This window comes from Thunnus albacares, chromosome 4 (assembly GCF_914725855.1).
Source record: "Thunnus albacares chromosome 4, fThuAlb1.1, whole genome shotgun sequence".
Lineage (NCBI taxonomy): Eukaryota > Metazoa > Chordata > Actinopteri > Scombriformes > Scombridae > Thunnus > Thunnus albacares.
The window spans coordinates 15638824-15654978 of NC_058109.1; the positions used below are offsets into that span (position 1 = coordinate 15638824).

The following is a 16155-nucleotide window of genomic DNA, read 5'->3' on the forward strand; positions in this document are numbered from 1 at the left end:
TTCTTTCATACTCCCACCTCCTAGGCTTAAAATTCCTGCCACGTATGAGGCACAGCAGGTACCTCCTGAGTGGTCACCTAAGTTCCTCCATGCTGACTTGCTGTTCTGTGTTACACTTCTCCGAAACAGAATTCACTGTGCATGACTATGTGGCATTAGAAAAGAGTGGGAGTTTTTTAAGTTGCATTGTGGGAGTGCACATCTTGTCTGATATGGATAACTCATTGCCAAATGCTCAGTGGCAGGAACTAATTAAATCACTCAAAATAGAGCATCTGCAAACAAAAATTCCTCTTTGTTTAGGAGTATGAAATAACAAATTAGGTCCCAAAAAAATAATACTAGGTCAAAACCTAGTATATGGCTGGACTGTATATGAAATGCTAGAGGGCTTTTAATTCAAAATGACGGATATAGTAAGTGGTGACATGTGGTGACCAAGCCTCCAGGCAGTGCACTGGGCTTTGACTAAAGCCAATTTGACATGGGGCCTTTCTCATATACCAAGTATTCTAAGTTTGGAATTGCGCACTTGATAGCTCGGACATGGCAAGTTTGACTGAGGAGTACAAACTTCCGAGGATGGGAGGACGCAGTATGATCATTCATTCATTCATTCATTTATATTTATTTAAATGTGGTGATATCTGTACAAAGGCAGCTCTGTTGTTCTGTCCAGTAAAAACATGAAGCTTCACTTTACAAATTTCCAAATAGGCGTTACTTGGATAAACTGACCACATATTGGGAATCCAAATAGTTACTTTCATGCCTGAAAAAATATTAAAACTTAATAAAGTGACATATAGTCATACAGCAAAAATTACAGCAGCGTAATCTCTGCTATCGCTGCTGGTTGGTGTGAAATGCATTCTGGGATACTTGACTGTCCCAAGATTTGGGGGCTTTTGGCCGTGTCACTTCATCACTCAGTCAGTGAGTGACGGACAGACATTTGCGTTTATAGAGCCTGTCCTTGAGGTCTGGCCAAAAACTAAGCTCCTCTGTATTAGCACTGATTGTATTCTGAAAAACTGGAAATTGGGAAACCATGTTAGCTTTGTTCTTTGAAAGTTATTTTCCATCTGAGCTGGAAAACATTTTTCTTGCAAGGATAGTTGACCTCAAGAGATCCATGGAGGTTAACATGCAGTAGGAAACGCCTTTAACCATTACTTAAATGCTAGTACCACTGAAGAAAGTCAAAAGAAGTTAGAAAAACAACAGTATTGATAACTTCGCCAATCAACTATTAAAATTACCAATTCATTTCCTGTTCTGTATGATCTCCTTAGTTTCTGTGGAGAGAATAATATGGTTTCCTTTGTATATTAATTATAAAAGTCCCAAACATTATTCAACCAACAAACATTATTCCAGTATTCTCAATGAAAAACTTCACTGTTATTGAACACATCTTTTCACAGGAGCAAAATGAAAGTGTATGTTTAATTTGTCATGTTCATATTCAGTATGCTATGTTTCTCATGTAATTCATAGTAAGTAGCTCAATGTTTTGTAAATTGAAACTGTCCTCCCAAGAAAAAACACTGCACCAGTCATTTCAGCAAATGCCCCAAAAACACATATGTTCATGCTGAAGTGACAAAGCTCTCTAGCAGCCACAGGAATTATGACTCTTGTCCATCGGGAGCAAAAGAGGAAATAGTATGACGTTGTTATAGAGCCACAAAGTCAGCAGAGGGAGAAGGTCAGGGTGGTTGGATGGGTCAACGCAACAAAAAAATGAGAGACCACAGTTCACTTCCCGTTTCCTATGACAGTCAACATTGGTTTCTTTTAACCATGACCATGATTGTTCTCTTACCATAACCAAATAGGTATTATTTTAACAATGGAGGTCACCCAAACTTGTGTAGCTAAGCAGTCCCAAGTAAATTTGAATAAATTACAAGCTAATGTTCCTTTAACTTTTTGGCAGTAATGACAGTTGACAAATATGCAAATATATGGCACACAAAGTGAATAATTACATAAGAGATGAAGAAGTTTAGCCTTTTGTGAACTTTCTTGTACCAACATTTTTTGGAAAACAGAGAACTAGTGTGTATAGCACATTGTAAAAACCTTAACCTGAAGCAAGCTGCAGACACTAAGAACTAGAATTCAAATGTCATGCCCATGGGTGAAGAGTGAGTCATCAGAATAAAAGGTAGAGAAAAAGTTTATCTTTCCCGTGCATTTTTCCTTTGAGTTAAGCACGGCTGCTCAAGAATTGGTTATCCACCTCAGCATGGATGGAGTAATGGGCTGTCAAAATTTTCACACCTGTGTATTGGCATCATATAGTATTTTTAATCTTAAAGATGTGTTGACACCAAGGTTGGAAGATTTACTGTCTGTATGTCCAATTTGTTGTAGATAGAAGTAATTTATCTCCACTTCATGTTCATTCATTATGGACGGCTTTTCATGATGCTGTTGGTAGCCTGCCACAAAGGTCATGAACTGGGATTGGGATACTGTATGGAGGATTTTATGTGGCATTGACAGATATGGTACTGCATCATTCAGGTAATAAAGACATATGAAATGGTTTTGAGTTTTTGTGTCAGTGTTATGCTGCAGGTCAAGGGCTTACCATATTAAAGATCGTTTACAAGGACTGGGGATGTGAAGAACCTTGATCTCTTGAAAAAATATCAGCTGCAGGAGTTCAGATTGAAACAACGCTGTGCTCTGTTGGTGTGTATTGATGTTGAGAGTAATAACCCCTACAACAGTAAGGCTTTTCAGTAGTCACAATCATTTGTCATTGTGTGGAATTGTTGTGGCATTGAAGGTGTCCTTGTGTTGTACGCTTTGTCACTCTTTTTCCAGAACAAGCTGTTCTGAAGCAGTGTAGCCATCATAGCAATACTACTTTTAAGATGGTGATGCACTGCTACTTTGTGTTGCTACTTTATAAATTGCATAGTATTAATGCAAAACAAATGCAGGTTGCAGAGAATCGTGTAGCACTTTTATGTTCATATAGTGTGTTACTGCATGAAGGCCCTGCTGATGCACCAATGCTTACTGACTGACACAGACTGTCTAAATACCACTAAAGCTGTGCAACAGGATTCCTGCAGAGTGAAGGGGATTCAGAAATCCATCTGTGCTCACAATGCTCCTTGGTGATCATGTTCTCTTTGTCTTTGTCTCATGTCTTTATCTTTGTTCTCTCTGTCTCTGTATTTCCACCACTCTTTATCAATTAGCCGTCGATTGCAGATTGCAGATTCTTATAAATAATGTAGCTAAAAACCCATGTAAGAATCAAGCTTGTGCATTGACTATCCGAACAGTATTACTATTATTGTTGTTATTGTTGTTGTTACTATTATAACAGTATAATTATATCAAGCATTTTTCTTTCAGAATTTTAAAGCTGAAATCTCAAAGAGGGCTACAACTAAATGTATTTATTTTTGGGAATGTTTGGCTTTTTTGCTTAAAAAATTACTCAAACAATTAATCGATTAAAGGAATAGTTGATTATTCGATTTTTATAATCAACTAATCTTTTTGGCTCTAATCTCAATTTAGGGATATTGTGTTCACATTGTTTGTGGTAAGTGATGATGTGTGATGAGGACCATCTTTGTTTTGAATCACAACAGCACTTTAAGTGTGTGGTGCACCTGTAAAATGCCACACATGCAATAGATGCGATGAGATTTTTTAAAGTCATTGCAGCTCTGCCCTCTAGCCCAAATGTTTTCATATTGTTATACTGTTATTCATTTTGTGCTGTCTGTATTCTGCAATGAATTTGATTGAAATAACCTTTGTATCCTTAATTTAATCACTAATATCTGACATAATGATTATTTGAACCAAAGTAGTTATCCCACACAGTGTAGTCAGAAAGAAAGTATTAGGACAGATGTTTTTGATTTGACGTTTTTCATTGTTATGTTTTCTACTCCACATTGGATTTAAGTTAACAATGGACACAAGGTTAAAGTACTGAGTGTTTGAGGGTGTTCAAATCGATGTGTTTTTCAAACAAAGGACAATGGTGGATTGAGGTCAATCACCTTACCTAAATTCACCAAAGCATGTGCTTCACTTGCTCAAGACCAGACTGAACCACCCAAAACAAACAAGAATTGCTGGTAACTGCAGTACAGGCCTGGCAAAGCATCACCAGATACCAGCTGTTGAGAAGATAGCATCTGTGTGCCATAGACTGGCTGAATACAAAGAGCTTGAAACCAAGTAACAAATATGATAACCACAAAGTTAGGCAAACTTGTTACTTTCTGCCCTCTAAAACTGTGCAGTGTCTCCTCTAGGTTGACTGCTCCGGGGTGGTGGCAGTGCCGGCTGGTGGGGAGGGGGGATGGCAGTGATGTGTGCTGAGCAAAACTCAGCGGCTACACTTTTCTCCATTCTCTATTCAGGAGTGGTTGAGAATGACACTGAAATGAGAATAGGTGGTTCACCTTAAAGGTCAGTCCACCTTAAGTGAGCCTGGTCAAGATAGGCTGACCCATTGTTGCTAACAAACTTTGGAGCTAACCCCTTTCACTTTTCCAGCAGTTGGAGAAACAACGGATGAAACTTTTCTTGGTCTTGAGAAGCTGCAGCATTTATTAACTCACACACTGTAGTCTGTACTGTACATTTACTGCCAGGCTAACACTTTACTGCTAACCTTTTCCTCTGCTCTGTTCACATTCACCGTCACCTTTATCCGTCACCTTTCTGCCGCTCGCTCAACCACGCACTCACTACACACACACACATTACGCACTGCTCTATTCCTTAAAGGAGCTACGCTACCAAGAGTTTCCCAGGCAACAACACAGAGGTTGAGTCATGTTTCAGAACAGTGCTACACAGAGGCCCCCAAACACTGTTGATTTCCAAATAAATTGATATTTGGCATTATTTTTAGTCTGATGTGGATTTTAATATCATCAAATGGAAGCTGCATTGTTTTATTTCAAATGCAATATGCTGTATAACAGGGCCAACACAGCAAAACAATGTGTCACTGCCCTAATATTTTCTGACTGTACTGTGCTGTGAGCAACCTTTCAGACAGAGAGAGGGCGTTTGAAAATGTTGCATGTGACACTCAACACTTGTTTTTTTCAGATTAAGCAACACGCTGAGGATTTGCTGTCAGAATGAGCTGATTTTATGAGAAGTTGAGGACGGCTCACTGAAGATAACCTGTTTTTGTCCACAACCGCACACATATAGTCAAATCCACAAATTCACACACTAGTTATTGTGATCCTTACAAGACCTAACACACAGTTGTGCAAAGTAGATCAGTGTGTTAACTAAAAATAGTGTCATGGTTTTATTAAGGTGGTTTACCATCAGTTGATCACAACAAAATCATGGATCAGTGCTGTCATTTTACTAAAATTGTGTGTTTGAAAGCTGTATGTAGGGCTGCAACTAATGATTATTTTCATTATCGATTAATCTGTTGATTATTTTCTCGATTAATTGTTTGGTCCATTAAATGTCAGAAAATAGCGAAAAAAGTCAATCACGTTTCCCAAAGTCCAAGATGACGTCATCAGTTGTCTTGCTTTGTGCTGACCAACAGTCAAGAACTCATACATATTCAGTTTACTGTCAAAGGAACCAGTAAATATTCACATTTAAGAAGCTGGAATCAGAGAATTTTGACTTTTTTTCTTAAAAAATTACTCAAAATGATTAATTGACCGTAGAAATAGTTGGTGATTAATTTAATTGTTGGCAACTAATCAATTCGTCAACTAGTTATTGCAGTTCTAGCTGTATGTACTGTATGTACATATCTTCATTCCATATCACATGTGAAGTAGAAAAGCCATAAATTAGTTTATTTGCCTTTGCATTTAAAATTCTATCTCTTCAGCTACATTAGCAACATGATCATGATTCTGAGGCATTTTTTCCTGTTTATGGGATTTAGATACAGCCATCATTGAGGTCCTACTTATCCTACACACTCATGATACAGCAGCAAATGCTGCACTGCAGTACCCTTGTTTGAGATTAAATGTTTTGAAAGCCTCACAGTCTTCTCTAATGACAGAAGTAATAGTCAATCATTCATTTGATTGATTGGCGTTGTACCCACAAGATACTTATTCACTTCTACTAAAGTTCGCTTGAAAAGTTATAGGCTGCAGGACTACCAGTAAATAAATGCATAATGATGGGTACCACTGTAAGCAATTTACTGTAACATTCATGTGGCAACTTAGAGCAGACAAATGATTTTCTCATTCATTGCCTCGATGTCCTGTAGGCAACATGCTGTTCCTTTACTTCTGCCTCAATTTCTCTGTCCTGATAAACTAATGAACTAAACATTTTTGGAGTGCTTTTTGGCTGCAGGGAGATGATCATATGTCAAGACATCTCAGTGTCTGTGAATTTGGGTGTTTGCATGCACACGCGTCTTTCCACGCTACCTAGACTACAGGCACAGGGAACAATTACATCCCCCCCTGAAGAGCAATATCTCAGGCTACAATAATTCACTGTATTTTATTGTAGGTTGGCCAATCGCAGTGTTTTACACTGTAATTTACTGTGCAATCTTTGAAGTGGCTCACTCTTGACAAATAGTTCAATAAAACCTTGTTTCTGCTCTGTGGTATGGCTATTAGACCCCTCTTGACATATCATAAACTATTACTGTGATCTATTCGGACATTAACAATTACAGATGTTCCATGAGCTTGCCAGAGAGGCAAGAACCAGCACCGCATGTGGTGAACTCACATGCTTCTGTACTTTATCAAACATAAGCAGGCCAGTGTCTGCAAAAGTGTATTTGGCACAACTTTCTGAAGTTGTTTCTTTAAAAGTTAAGACATTTTACAGATATGATCTGCTATTAGTGAAAGGGAAAATGCAGTTCAGTCTCTGTTTAAGGAGTCAAGCTGATGTGCCCCATCTCACTGTGGTGAGAGACAGTTTGAGTACATGGTGGCAGGCCAGAGTAGACGTCTAAGTATAGTTCTCTGTGTGTACATGCATATGTGTTTGTGTATGCATGTGTGTGTGTGTGTGTGAAGTTTTTGGGGGTACTGTCTATTTACAGCTCAGCCTGTGGGAGATGTCCAATTCCAACAGAAAGGGCAGGGGGGCATGGGAAGACCTCCACTCTGCCTCATGTCATCCTTTTCTGTTAAGACTTTAAGCACTGTTGTTGTGTGTCTGTGTCTGTGTGTGTGTGTGTGTGTGTGTGTGCGTCATGTCAAGGTTGCGGAAAATAGTCTCAGTGCACAAGTAAAAGATTATGACACTCTTGTTTGCTCATGCACACATGATTGTTGAGGGGGAACAGTCTAAAAAGATTTGAATTTTCCTCGTGGCTCCCCCCGCAGCTGGTTGTTTACAAGCCCAAATACTTTCTCTTCCACTGATAGCTGTTCAGAATTTTCAGAAAGGGAGAGAGAGAGAGAGGGATAAGTAGAGAAAAAGAGATATAATTTAATATTTTGACTGAATAATCTTTAACACAATGTTCACTTACAAGCTTTTTCTGGAGCTTTTGACTGCATCTCAGTCTTCATTGCAAGATGGAGTTTGCTTTATTGTCAAGATGGCTCAGTATGATTAGTGCTGGTTGGAAGCTCCACAAAAAGATTGTAAGTACACCTTGAGTTAAAATTATTTTGTAAAACTACTATTTCCAAGGTCAAGAATAATTTTACTCTCAGCTATTGTTAAATATTTTTTTCGCTTGAGTTTATAAATGTAAAATATGTTGTAGAAAATATAGCACCCAAAGTCCTCTCAAAATGATACCTTGCCCACATTTTCTGTTTTACTTACAATGCTTACTTTACTTACAGAGGCTAAACATGCTCTAACTGCCTTTAAATGTCTGGGCATTCCCATGAAGTTCTACTTGAGGATCCTGAGGCTCATCTCGTGGCTCTTTGAGTGTCAAAACATCTTCAACTGTACGACAGCAACACTCAGTACTATTAACCACCAAGTTTCCTCTTGGAAATGGTTGTGGTTTACCTGTTACACTCAAGAGAGCCTAAACAGCTGTAATGATGGTGTGAGAGCAGACTGGCACGTGTCCATTTCCTTCACCTTCAACAACTTTAACCAGAAATGCTACATTCACAACCATATTTCTCTAAATGCTTGGATACTAGAAAGCCTATTAACATTTTGGGATATTTCTTAAAATAAAGCTTGTCCTCTGTTGACGAGCAGACTTACCAATTTACAAAAGACATAGTAAGCCATTCACTTCTAATTGTAATGCTGATATCCGTTTACTTTTACATACAGCTTTAAGTAATTATTTTATTGGTTTAATGATTTATTATTATTATTCATTATCAATGAATTGACTTTAAGTTGTAATAAACCATGAAAACCAAGCAAATGCTCACATTTATAAAGCTGTAACTATAGCCAATGTTTTGCATTGTATTAGATGAAACACTTAAATGATTAACCAATTATTGATTCATAGCATTAATTGCTATCATTTCTTCTGCAGATTGACTATCATTATTCACCAACATTGCTTTGTGATGTAAACAGATTGTGTTATGGTGCGCAAGTAGAAATGATGTGGCAAGGCAGTCTATTCCCACTCCTCCATTGTAACCAAGTTGCAACCACTGTGGGACAATGTTGTAGACCGTGTAGATGTGCCTAAAGGTGATAGGTCCTCTAAGAGTGGATCCCCAGTAGCAGACTGTGCCTGATTCTTATTACACTCCTGACATTCTCGCAATGTTATTCCAGTCAGATTGCAAGAAATCAAATTTTGGCAGGAACTGTCGCCACCCTGCTGCAAGAAGGTCGGTGTCCCGCTATTTTCTGTCTTTGACAACACACCATCTTTGCAATGTGTTTAAATAAGGAAATTCTACAGTTAAGTACTAATTTGTCTGCAGAGAAAACATTAACAAACTTACTCATCAGTTACAGAGGGAAGGGAGGGGGTAGGATTTGGGTGAAGGTTGTGCTTGCATTTGACAGAGGAAGCAGACAGCAAGACATGGAAAGTTTAAAAGTGAGTTTCTCATCCCTGAAAATGGAAAGTCAGAGAGAAGGCAGACGTTAAAAAAAGAGAGAGAGAGAGAGAGGGATAAGTAGAGAAAAAGAGATATAATTTAATATTTTGACTGAATAATCTTTAACACAATGTTCACTTACAAGCTTTTTCTGGAGCTTTTGACTGCATCTCAGTCTTCATTGCAAGATGGAGTTTGCTTTATTGTCAAGATGGCTCAGTATGATTAGTGCTGGTTGGAAGCTCCACAAAAAGATTGTAAGTACACCTTGAGTTAAAATTATTTTGTAAAACTACTATTTCCAAGGTCAAGAATAATTTTACTCTCAGCTATTGTTAAATATTTTTTTCGCTTGAGTTTATAAATGTAAAATATGTTGTAGAAAATATAGCACCCAAAGTCCTCTCAAAATGATACCTTGCCCACATTTTCTGTTTTACTTACAATGCTTACTTTACTTACAGAGGCTAAACATGCTCTAACTGCCTTTAAATGTCTGGGCATTCCCATGAAGTTCTACTTGAGGATCCTGAGGCTCATCTCGTGGCTCTTTGAGTGTCAAAACATCTTCAACTGTACGACAGCAACACTCAGTGCTATTAACCACCAAGTTTCCTCTTGGAAATGGTTGTGGTTTACCTGTTACACTCAAGAGAGCCTAAACAGCTGTAATGATGGTGTGAGAGCAGACTGGCACGTGTCCATTTCCTTCACCTTCAACAACTTTAACCAGAAATGCTACATTCACAACCATATTTCTCTAAATGCTTGGATACTAGAAAGCCTATTAACATTTTGGGATATTTCTTAAAATAAAGCTTGTCCTCTGTTGACGAGCAGACTTACCAATTTACAAAAGACATAGTAAGCCATTCACTTCTAATTGTAATGCTGATATCCGTTTACTTTTACATACAGCTTTAAGTAATTATTTTATTGGTTTAATGATTTATTATTATTATTCATTATCAATGAATTGACTTTAAGTTGTAATAAACCATGAAAACCAAGCAAATGCTCACATTTATAAAGCTGTAACTATAGCCAATGTTTTGCATTGTATTAGATGAAACACTTAAATGATTAACCAATTATTGATTCATAGCATTAATTGCTATCATTTCTTCTGCAGATTGACTATCATTATTCACCAACATTGCTTTGTGATGTAAACAGATTGTGTTATGGTGCGCAAGTAGAAATGATGTGGCAAGGCAGTCTATTCCCACTCCTCCATTGTAACCAAGTTGCAACCACTGTGGGACAATGTTGTAGACCGTGTAGATGTGCCTAAAGGTGATAGGTCCTCTAAGAGTGGATCCCCAGTAGCAGACTGTGCCTGATTCTTATTACACTCCTGACATTCTCGCAATGTTATTCCAGTCAGATTGCAAGAAATCAAATTTTGGCAGGAACTGTCGCCACCCTGCTGCAAGAAGGTCGGTGTCCCGCTATTTCCAAGCGTGTAGCCTCCTCAGTAACTGGTCCCATCTTTATGAAACATGAACCTACTCTCTAGGTCCTCTGCACCCCCCCCCCCTCTCTTTTTCTCTCTCTTTTTCCTGCTATTTCTTTTTTTTAACACATTTTAAATAGATGGCAAGAAGAGTGTGACTGTAGCACTGAACAATTTGAAGAATATCTAATGGGAATTTTTCTAAACCAGTGCTCTGATAGCAATTTAAAATGTGATTATTTTCTAGAAATTTAACCTCGGATCTAGTTAGCTTAATTTATTAATCAAATGTGTGAAAACGTCTTGTTTCAATAAGAGAATATTAAAACTTAAAGAGGGGTATGTTTGAGAGCCTGTGTAACTTGACTGACAGGTCCCTACGATCACATTCTGGTGTGGGGGTTACTGTTTGCTCGCACCACTTAGCTCTGCCTTGGCTTCACCCTGTGTGCTTTACAGTCTTTGATTCTAACTGAATTTCATATTAGCTTATCATGCTGCTATTTAAAAGGGTAACTGCTCTTATCCTTTCTATTGCTTTTGTGAACATCACACAATGGGGACAGGAATCACAGGTAGTAAGTGTCATGAAGCAGTGAGCTCAGTGGTAACTGTGGTCGTAATTATGAGTTACAAAATATAAGTGTGCTTTATAATGTTTTGCCATTGCAGTAAAAAACTAAAAGAAAATACGCAGAATGGAAACGAAACACACACTCATCTTTTACACCGTAAAAGGGAATCCCAAAGAATATCATTTCATCAGTAAAGCTATGCGTGTGTCAGTGTGTGTTCTCCTTACAAGAGGTCATGCTGGCAGGTCCTATATATACACAAAACTGGCTCCTTCCCTGCCTCCCTCTCTCTCTCTCTCTCTCTCTCTCTCTCTCTCTCTCTCTCTCTCTCTTCCTCCATCTCTCCCTCCCTCCCTCCCTCCTTCTCTCCCTCCCTCTCTCCCTTCATTTGTTCTAGGGACAGAGCCCTAGTGGGAAGCTTCTTGTTCTGTACTTTCCCGTGCTGTGCAGCTTTCCAACCGTTCAGAATGAGTTCACTTATGGCAAATACACTGTCCATGCGATGTGGAAAAGCCCGGTTTGGCCTGCTGTGTACTCTTGCTACAAGCTCTCTAGGTTATATTTAGTCTTGGACAGGCCACCCTGCTACTACAACTATCATCAGCACCAAAAAGGATATCTGGGGAAACTGTACCTAGCACCACCACCACTACATTTTCCTGTCTGCTGTTTCACTGTAAGTAAATCCTTTTAAAACAATGGCATTCTGTTGAATTTGAAAGGCTGATTTTGTCACTATGGTGAGAGCACAAAGGGATTAGGCAGTTACACTACACTTGACATGTATTGAAGTACTTCCATTTTTGTAATCCTTTAATGTCACCTTTTATTTTGTGGAATTGCTGTGGTAACAGTCAACTTCAGACTTCCTTTGAAGTGGTCTCAATACTGAAGAAAGAAATATGTGGTTGTATAGGATGTTAGTTCTTGCTTAAAAGCAATGAGAAGAGACTGGCTTGTACTGTAAGTGGTTTTGTTTAAGCGTATGTAGCGCATCAACATTTGTACTGGAATGACGTAGTCAATGTATGGAAGTCACGGTTGCAATAACTCTTAAGTCTTTATAAACACATCAAGTTTGCCCTTAATAGCCTCTGTTTAAGGCAAACTGCAAATTACCACCATTAATTGAGACTGCTGTTAAAACTATAATCAGATATGGCTTTTTTAGTTTGAGTGCTCCGGTCTTTTTAATCCTTATTCTTGGCAGTTTTTCTGTCTTTGACAACACACCATCTTTGCAATGTGTTTAAATAAGGAAATTCTACAGTTAAGTACATATTTGTCTGCAGAGGAAACATTAACAAACTTACTCATCAGTTACAGAGGGAAGGGAGGGGGTAGGATTTGGGTGAAGGTTGTGCTTGCATTTGACAGAGGAAGCAGACAGCAAGACATGGAAAGTTTAAAAGTGAGTTTCTCATCCCTGAAAATGGAAAGTCAGAGAGAAGGCAGACGTTAAAAAAAGAGAGAGAGAGAGAGGATGGTGGGAACATCTGGAGAAACAAGACCAGTGCCAAACCCTGTGACAACATGGAGGCACTGGAAAGTCTCCTGAGAGAGGCTTGAACACACAGTCTCACACACAGTTTGATGATAGTATGAATACATTGGCTAATAGCAGTGAGCTGAGTCTATGGCCAATGGACTTCTTTGGGCCACATTTAAATGCCCAAAAGTGCTTTTTTTAAAAAAATATATGCTTCATTATTATTCAAGGTGTCAAACATAACACATTATTTAATTTCTAAAAGCACAATTAATGCTCCAGCCTCATATTTCCCCCATGTAGCCAGTTGCCATGTAATTGGCAATATGGTGCCTAATTCACTGATAGCCTGTGCCTGCAGTGTTCTGCACAGCTCACCTGCAGAGCTCTACTGAGGAGACATCATGTGGCTATATGCTCTGTTTAAAGACTTTGTAATCTAATGGCATACTGCAGTTTTATACTGTAATCCAGTGGTATTCTGCAGGGGATATCCTCAATGGTAACCTTTAATCAAAATGTAATTAATTGCATCTGTTGCAGTTGCGTTTTATCTGGGATTCCTTAAATAACAGGAGCTATTAAGGATTAACTTCCAGTTTTCAAGTTTTAAAAGGAAAGGTATTTGAATTACTTCCCTACCAGTTAGCTGGAATGTTGTCTTTTCTTTCTTTTTTTTTTTTTTTAAGGATTTTTACCCTTTTTTTACTGAGTGCCATAAAGAGTCATTGGTTAAGGACAGAATTGTGCAGTATAAGGACAGAGGGAGCTCAAAAAATGCAGCACTGAAAAGACCAGAGGGATAGGGAGTGTAGGAGACATAGAGGGCAGGGAGATGATGAGGTGAGGTGTGGGATCGAGCTGTAAGAGAGCACTGCTACCTTCTGGTGTACTGACAGGTTAGTTTTCATGACACCAATTACTTGCAGTGGAGAGTGTGTGTTTGTGTGTGCATGTGTGTCGAATTACCTTCAGTAAGTCATCCCCTCATCCTTTACTGCACGGGGAAAAGCTGCTTGATGGAGCACTCCCACCTGGATTCCCCCCTCTATATTTTTCTTACTGTTTCTCATCGCTCACCTCTTCTCACTCCCACTTTCTCCTCTGCTCTCAGTATTTTTTTCTTTACCTTTTCTCCCTGTGTGTAGTTTATTCAGTTATCTAACTAAATTGATGTTGATGTTTTGTAGATACCTTCAGTATGCCTCATGGTCCAGTCAACAATAGAAAGAAATGCACTAAGACAGAAATCTGGGGATTTCAAATGGCTGAGTGGTATTTAGCATCGTCTTTATATGCTGTAGAATGAGTTGGGATAAAAGCGGGAATGATAAAAATGAGCTTGAAGGTTTTACTATTGACCTTGGAAATAGTCGTTTGACAGAGAATTCTTAGCACAAAGTCCACTTAATCAGAATATTCTGTAGTTTTTCAAAATCCTAGCTCAAGGTCCAGTTACTGGAAGTCTTCTGGAACTTTCAGCCACTTCTCATGGCCTTCATCTTTATTCATGAAGGCCATGAGAAGTGGCTGAAAGTTCCAGAAGACTTCCATTAACTGGACCTTGAGCTAGGATCTTTTTTTTTTTTTTTGGTCAAATAAAACAGATATTTTAGAGAACCATATATATTGTTGACATACAAAATAGCTTATTACACACTTATACACAGATTGGGCTTGAAGTACAGTTTACAGGTCAGTTTATAATTGAGGCATATAAGAGACCAACCCTCTCTCCTACAAATTGTAGTATAGTAGTTATATAGTAGTAATTTGTTTCACAATTGCGTTGTAATCGCAACGTAACCACAACATGGAATATGTTTACAGACGTTTTTTCATGCGAATGAAACACTAGATACTGTATGTACCACAGAGATGTCGTAGGGAGGGTTTTTGGTTTGGATGGAGAACATACAAAGCGCTGGACATCGACACCAGAGTCCGCCATTTGCATCCTGAATCCCGTTGGTGTTAAGGTTTAGACAACAAAAGCACTTTGGTTAAAGTCAGTGAAAAATCATGGGTTAGGTTAAACGTTAATAAACACATCCTGTCTTGTGCTTCAAGTCACTGCAGAGTTTTTAATGTATTATTGTATCGTATTAAACCAAGACCACAATCTTTCCCTGACCTTAAACCTCGTTATGCCAGTGTCTTAACATAACCATAAAAAAAATGTAATAATGCTGTAATTACTACAAGCATACTTTGAGCTTACTTTCACTAAACAAACAAAAGCAAATTAGTCATATATAATTGTAATTTCTGAGACAGGATTGAGGACATACTTTTATCTACATGTAGAGTGATTTAGATTTAGATTTAAAGTTGAAAGTATGTTGATAATTATCAATTTTACTCTGAACATATAACAGTGTGTGTGACTGTGTGTATTTTTTGTATGTGTGTAGGATTTGGGAGGAAACAAAACCTTCCTCTGGTGAGGTGGAATCAGTTGGAACCAAGCAGAGGGTTTACTGCCTAATGAGAGGACCACTTTTTTTCAAAAGTAAAGCGAAACAGCCTCTTATATTAGCAATAAATAAATCAAAGCACAGTCACCACTTGCTCCCTGTATCAGGCAGTGTATAGGAAATAATGGAAAAACACAGCTTGCCATTTTCTTACACAAGTCTAAAGGAGTGAACGGAAAAATCCTGTTCGGTCAGTGGAAATAGCCCCTGAGAGGAAATAACTTGACCATGCTAATGCTGGGTCCAGAGACGAGTGTACCACGACCATTAAAGTGCCAGGAGAGAGATACAATCAATGAACCCACGCACTCAGTGCACCAAAGAGCAGTGCGGTACGAAGCTTAGCGAGGAGCAACCTGAATGCCCATGCTCGAGTTCCTGCTCCACAGAAATACAAGAACAGATATTCCTGTATGTGGTGGTTAACCAGCTGTCCTTATTCCTGATGGGGCTGAGGGATTGTGTCCATTCTAAGCAGAATATCTCTATGCTGCCTAACCAGCAAACTTTTTCTAAAATAGCCAGCTGCCCCAGTCTGCTTGTGAGGTTACTCAGTTCAGTCATTGGTCTTAGTTAATTAGCTTCTTGTAATGATTGCAGCTAGAGGGAGAAAGAGGAGATATGTAGAAAGAATGGAAGAATGGTTTGAGGGCCTGGTAGAGAAAGAGAGAAGAGGTTTGGGAAGAGCAGAGGGGGCAGAGGAAAAGCTTATGAAATGTTTATGTGTACAAAACTGGAATTCCATGAACATTGTCTTCCATAGATATTTTTTAGCTCTCCCTTCAACAAAATAATTGATTGTCCTTCTCTTTTGAATGATTTAGGATGTCGTCATACTAAAATATCCCATGAACCAATGATCATGTAGTCGTCCCTTGATTTTTATGAATATTTCCATACCATCTACATTTTTAGCCAGTATATGAGTCCCTACATTGTGTTTGTGAATTAGCTGTGCTATTTTTTTTTCCAGCCATGGGCCTGTGTGTGTATATGTGACCTCCTCTTTTTAAGTTTGTATTTAAATAAATTGCCAAAATGACACCATTAATGCAGTTTTCAAAATAATGTCAAATTTTGATATTTTTCATTAAAGTAATATCTTAATTCAGCTTACATTTCTGTTTTCTGATAAAAG

General features: G+C 38.4%; 1 protein-coding gene across 9 annotated transcripts in view; it reads left to right on the plus strand.

The window, feature by feature from the left end:
* Positions 1–16155, plus strand: part of atp2b2 (ATPase plasma membrane Ca2+ transporting 2) — a 152576-nt gene that overhangs the window by 5037 nt on the left and 131384 nt on the right. Inside the window, exon 1 of one of the 9 annotated variants that reach the window (XM_044348944.1) lies at positions 11468–11727. The exons of the other annotated variants lie outside the window; for them this stretch is intronic. The gene's annotated coding sequence lies outside the window, so the exon portion shown is untranslated. Of the gene's footprint in view, positions 1–11467; positions 11728–16155 lie in introns of those variants that run through there. 9 annotated transcript variants of the gene reach the window in all.